The sequence below is a fragment of the Dermacentor albipictus genome, chromosome 8 (assembly GCF_038994185.2).
Source record: "Dermacentor albipictus isolate Rhodes 1998 colony chromosome 8, USDA_Dalb.pri_finalv2, whole genome shotgun sequence".
Lineage (NCBI taxonomy): Eukaryota > Metazoa > Arthropoda > Arachnida > Ixodida > Ixodidae > Dermacentor > Dermacentor albipictus.
The window spans coordinates 123,013,532-123,020,024 of NC_091828.1; the positions used below are offsets into that span (position 1 = coordinate 123,013,532).

Genomic DNA, 6,493 nt, shown 5'->3' on the forward strand with positions numbered 1-6,493 from the left:
TGTCCAACTACGTAGCATTCGCATAGTTTTAAACTTGGGCTACATTTAGCTGGGACATCCTGTATAACCCGCCGAGGAAAGCATATCTCGCATTGAAAAAGCCAAGACCACTTGTCGAAACGTTGGCTGAGGCGTTCACCTTGTCCTTATTTTGCTTATCACCTTGCATTTCCCCCTTCCACCTTCCACGTGTTTTGCTCAGAAAGATAAGAAAATTCTAGTCAAAATCTTCATACTGAAAAAAATGCAGTGGCACCTTCTCAAAGAACAATAAATGCACGTGTTCTCGGTAAAATGTTGGCACCACAATGCCTCACAGTAGCCGCGGTCGTACGAATGAGGACATATTGTGTGGATGTCCTTGCGACGAACTTTAGGTTTCATACGTGGACAAAGAGACTGCAGGAACTCAGCCGCGGTGCAAACCGTTGAAGGGTGACCTTCCAGCATTCTAACATAGTTGCACCTGATCGACATACAGAGAGTTAAGTACTGCCAAAAAAAGGAAGCGCTCTCGTAAAAGGCAGTCGTTACACTGAGTTCAGCAGTAGCAGGAGAAGTGAGCTCTCTGGAAAGCTAAATGGATCACGCCGTGCTTACAATGCTGGCATTCTGTATGTTCATATTGATTTCGCAGTCGCTCGCTTACAGTAATTCATATCCTGAAATCTGGCCCTCCTCTAATCAATGGTCCAACTGGTACCGTAAGTAGCTATATGTTTTCCTATTAAAAGCTCGTGTTAGCGTCAAAGCCTCACATTCGTGAATAGAAACTTGGTGCTGGCCTAGTTGGTGATGCATTCTCTAAAACCGATGGTAGCGCTAAAAGGGACGAACACGCGGTGACATAGTCGTGTCGTCTTGTCACCGTGTGTTCCTCCCTTTTAGCGCTACCCTCAGTTTTAAAGAAGCTCACATTCGTCTTGTTTGTGTAGCTTGTGCTTCGCTTGAAGAATTTGTTCTCGCCTATGTCGCATTTATTCCGGCTTTTCGTTCGTTGGGAATTCCTGTTGTAAAACATTCATAATATTATTCAGAAATAGGTGCGTGTTGTTAATACTTCACTGCTAGAAGAACTGCATATGCGGACCTGTTGAAACTTTAAGGGTCCTGCTGTCAGAGGCACAAACACAGAAATGTTAGCGCGGGGTGGCCCTGGCCTTACTTGAGACAATCAACCAGATAAGATCTACAGACAATGGCAACAATGAAACTGTAGAGGGAACTACTTGTTTATTTAATTCAAGCATAAATATTGCACATTAATGAAAATATAAGTGGGCGAGAAAACAACCGGCCGCATTTGGGATACGAACCCGTGTCATCGCATTACGCGTGCAATACCCTTACCAGTAGAATTACCACGCCGCCATTTTCACGACCACTTTCAGTTTTATTTACGTATGTGTAATAAAGTTAACCCGTGCTCTAGTACGCATCCATAATTGCTCAAGGAAGTGGACATGGACATTACATCGTAGCAAATCTGTTGCAAGAACACTGCAAGCGTAATTCGAAGACGTGGGTTCCTATGCGGCCTGAGGCCACTTATTGTTTTTCGGCCACTTTCGGTTTATTTATTCGTGACTCCTACATTTCAAATAAACAATTTCCCCTGTGATTTCATTGATGACATTATCTTGACTTCTTGTGGTTGTGCCTTCCCCAAAGTAGGCCCCTCGCCTGGGTTTCTCTTGTTCTCGTTGAGACAATCAAGTCATAGGCTGAAAAGCTCCACACTCTGTTATGGCAGCGGGTTTGTATGGCTAAGCGGAATGCAGGTGATATCAAACGTGAAGTGCATAATTTCGATCACGTGTCATTCGGAAATCAGAAAAACGTCAGATTTCTCTGACGTCATAGGAAGCAGCTGTGGGGCGTCCGTGCGAGGAATCTGAAGCATCGGCTAGACTTCCAGATTATGTGAATCCATGGCAGCGTAAATCTTAGTGATGAGCGGCAATTTTCTCTTCATGGGATGTTTGCGGTATCTATAGCCTGCATGTGTTCGCCTTTGATGCAAGATGTATCTACAGACGTGCTTTTTTTTTCGTCTCGCTCTCTTTGTCTCACTGTTTTAAATGTTTCCCTGTCACTTAGCTTAGGGTAGAAAACTGGATGCTATTACCGGCATACTCCGGTAGTCCAGCGCATGACCTATCGTCCCTTACTTGTCTTCCTTGGCCTTTATTTTCCTGTTAGGGCAAGAATGTATTTCTTAGATCCCTATATCACTTTTTATCTTTTTAGATCCATGTTTTACTCCCATTGAGTACGTGGGAATTGCCGATTTACAGTTCTCTGGAAATGAAACGTGCTTATCTAGCTACTGTAATAGGTGTTATGCATTGCTCGTGTTCGACATTGAATATTAAATCTCTAAAGGTGCTCTATACCTCACCGCTCAACCCCCCACCCCCACCCCCCCTTGATGGTGTACCGCACAACATCAACATTATCACTCCGCGCATCCGGAGGCACATTTAAACTGTGGAATCATTATATACTATGCCTCTATTGTGGCCTTCTTTATATATGTCAATATCAGCCATCTCATTAAGGCATAACTTCAAAGAAAAGAAAATATCGTAGCTGTATTGAAATGAAAGCTCCGCGGTTGCAGAAAAAAAAGTTTCTTTTTCAGGAGTACAATTCTAATGCTGTCACTTCTTGTCATTGATGATGCATCTAAACTGACCAATATTTTTAGCAGTCCAACATGGCACTACACACCCCAATGTCAAAGGCGGCGCATTTGGCATATTGTCACTTTATTAGCTCGTCATCAGAAAACCGCAACAAGCACCCAAGCACCAGCCTGAATGCGGGGAAAACCAACTTAATTATACTGAATTAACTGATAGCGTTGGACGTGTACACATATAAAGACAACTTTAAAACCAGATTGATATCTCCTTACGAATGCACTGATAAAGGCCAGCAGACACCATGTACACCCTATACATGGAATACGAAGCAATGAACACAGTTACCCTACGCTACCTGAACAAGGTTCTATTACTCCTGCTCTTCTAAAAAATTTATTACACCAGTTGAAACCTAACCACGCGCCACTGTGGCTATGTGAAGTTCCGCAGACCAGGACTGCTAAATTATGTTCACTACCTGGGGTGCTTTAAAATTCACATTCATCGAAATACAAAAACATTCTGTTTTTGTATATTGCCTCCATCTAAATTTGGTTGCAGCAGGCAGAATTCGAAACCGAGTCCTCGAATTGAACCGAAGATCACCACTGCCTATGAACTACAGCAGCTGGCCCCATCGAAAATAACGCATCTCACGGCATCACATACAACACGGTGTTTTGTTCCAAAAGTAATGTAACTCCTATCGAGAGGTGTACCAGCTCTGTTTACCGCCGGTGACTGCACAAATACACTATTTCGAGAAAAACACCTTGCTAAAGATACGGGCCGAAATTATTGTTATACAGGGTCTGTTATCAAAGTAATGCGCATTTAATAGAAAAAAAACTGATTTATTGACAGGACCTGTACAAATGATTAACGTTCTTCACAATACTCTCCGCCGTAATGAATGCACTTCCGCAGACGTGTCTTCCACGCCTGGAAGACACCCTGAAAGTCCTCGACGGGAATGTCTCTCAGGAATGCTGTAACATGCTTTTGGATGTTTTCCACGGTCTCCCAATGCTTTCCTTTCAGCGCCCACTTCAGCCGGAGAAACAAAAAAATAGTCGCACCAAGCTTAGTCGGGACTGTAAAGGGGATGGGGGACCACCGGGGTGTTGCTCAGGGCCAGGAAATTCGTAACAATGAAGGAAGGACGTGTGGCTGGAGGCATTGTCATGGAGGAGCTTGACCGTGTCTTTGATGTCAGCCCTCACGCGCATGATCCGGCGTTTCAATCTGTTGAGCACCTCAAGGTAAAAGTCTGAGTTGACAGTTTCTTCCTGCGGTACAAACTCAAAATGGACGATTCCTCAGGCGTCAAAGAAGACAATTAGCATCGTTTAATGCGAGACTTGCTCATTCGCGCTTTCTTGACGCGGGCGGATGACTTTGTGTGCCACTCGCTGCTCTGACTTTTCGACTCTGGATCGTAGTCGAACATCCAGGAGTCTTTTCCGGTTACGATCGAGTTAAGAAAGCCCAGCTCATTTTGAATCAAATCCAGCAATTATTGACAGCGCAAAACTCGAAGTTCTTTCTGGTCTTCCCTCAACACTTCCGGCACAAGCTCCGTGCAGACCTTGCGCATTTGCAGATTCTCGGTCACTGCCCCATGTACCACAACTGTGGGCATGTGTAGGGTGTCAGCAATTTGCTGCATGCTCAAGCGACGGTCGGAACGCGAAACTTCGCGCACACGATTCACGTTTTCGTCGGTTCGGGTCGTTGCTGGGCGTCCAGAACGGGGTTCGTCGGCGACCTCCTCCCGGCCCTCCTTGAACGCCTTGTACCAACTCCCGGACTGGGACCTTGAAATGCAGTCGTCCTTGAAGGCCTCTTGAAGCAGCTGGAATGTTTCGATTGCATTTGTTCCAAGCTTCACGCAAAACATTATAGTGTATCACTGTTCAAGCGAACGCTCCGTCGCGCTTTGTTATCCACTCACACTGCTCGGAGTAAACTGGCGACCGGCTGCTTCGGCAGGGCAGAACATTTCCCGAGTGGTGTTACCGCGCTGCCATGGATAGTGGCTTCACAATGAAATCATGCACAGTACTTTCAGAATGGACCCTGTATTGCACGTGTATTACGTACATATTCGCTGCACGTACGCCCTGTGTATTATGCAGTGACATCATTATCCCTGGACACGCAGGTTGCCCAAGGAACGAAGTCTTCAGGGAATGCGAGAGCAGCAGCTGCGGCGAGCAGAGCTGCTGGCAGCTTCTCGGTTGGCAACAATATACTGAGCACCGTTGTACGACAGACTGCGTATCCAGGTGCTTCTGCCACCGGGGCTATTACAGAAACCAGCGCGGCCGGTGCGTAAAGCCCTGGCACTGCCCGGAGTTCCGCAACCGAGTGGTGTACAACATGTAAAAAACTGCCTTGTCGGTTATGCATGCGCTGTTTTTGCAATAAAATAATTACTGAGTCCCATTCTCCAGTGTCCAAGTGAATGGGCTGAATTATCTACTGGTCATGTTCTCGTGCATACTTGTTTCTTTATGGGAGTGTTGATGATAAAACACAGCCACTAACGGGATGAAGACAGTTCCAGTAGTTATGTCCGTTGGCAGCTCAAGGTCATCTGTCTTCACAGTCAACTTAACGTGCTATAATTTTGCGGCAATATGATGTTGTAAGCTTCACCGCCGGTTGAAGCGAGCGCTCTCGCTATAAGGTTTTCAATTAATTTTTTTTTGTGAAGCAATGGCGCAATATTGTGTTGCTCAACTTATCCACGGACACCTGCTGAAGTTAGCTACAGCTACCTTGTTAACTACAAAGGTGTAGCAAATTAAAGAAAAGTATTTTTTATGCACAAGGATGACCGCATGGACATCATTGTCGAAGCCGCTAGCATGGCACGTAAAGGATGCTCATAATTAAGTAAGGCATCTCTGGCCATATCGCAAAGTCAGTCGGAATTTCTTGACAACGCCGGCGTCAACAGTGGGAGATGGTGGTATCTGTTTTATTTCGCATATTTTTTGTGCCTTCTGTCTTTCTATATAAACCTCATTTCGCAGAAGTCGCAGATTGGACACTGGGTACACAGGCATGAACAGCATAGTGTACCGCCTGCGCTGCGGTGTTGTCTTCATGGTGGAGACACTTGGCGACAATGACCTCCGTAGCAGTCTTCTTTCTGTGGTTCGGCTCATGACAGGCGTGAAATCGTCGTCCGGTGAGTCGACGCTGTCCGAGTACAACTCGGTTGCCTCACTGTCCGTGTCACTTGACGCATTTCCACGTTTCCTGGACGCGACTCCACGTGATGGCTGGGTGCCAGGAAGGTCCTCGAGGGCTTCTTCATCCATTGCCGCAACAAGGGAGTGGCAGCTTCCAGATTTTGGAAAGAAACAAAGCGAGACAAGGATGATGATGATGATGATGATGATGATGCCTCATCATGTACAAGCATTCTCTGATAGAAACACTTCGTCGTCGTCCTGCAAACCCATGTTTTAAAGTACTGCCATTTCGTATAGGGCTCAAAGCCGGATGACAAGGGAGATTGTGGATGCCTACGAAATTGGAAAATTACAGGAAAGGTGCGCGAGCAAGCCTTCAGTGTCGCTGTCTGAAAAGTAGATATGGTTCCTCGATTTGGTTCAATATGGTTCCTCGACGGAGGAAGCCTAAAAACAGTGAAGAAGAAACTAGGAATTGGTAAGAATCAGATGTATGCGTTAAGAGACAAAGCCGGCAATATCATTACTAATATGGATGAGATAGTACAAGTGGCTGAGGAGTTCTATAGAGATATATACAGTACCAGTGCCACCCACGACAATAATGAAAGAGAAAATAGTCTAGAGGAACTCGAAATC

General features: G+C 45.6%; 1 long non-coding RNA gene across 1 annotated transcript; it reads left to right on the top strand.

Moving 5' to 3' along the window:
- Positions 1–329: 329 nt before the first annotated feature.
- On the top strand, positions 330–5,103 carry LOC139048584 (uncharacterized). Its single transcript, XR_011507778.1, has 2 exons — positions 330–704; positions 4,813–5,103. It is a non-coding gene; the product is annotated as an uncharacterized lncRNA (long non-coding RNA).
- Positions 5,104–6,493: the final 1,390 nt, after the last annotated feature.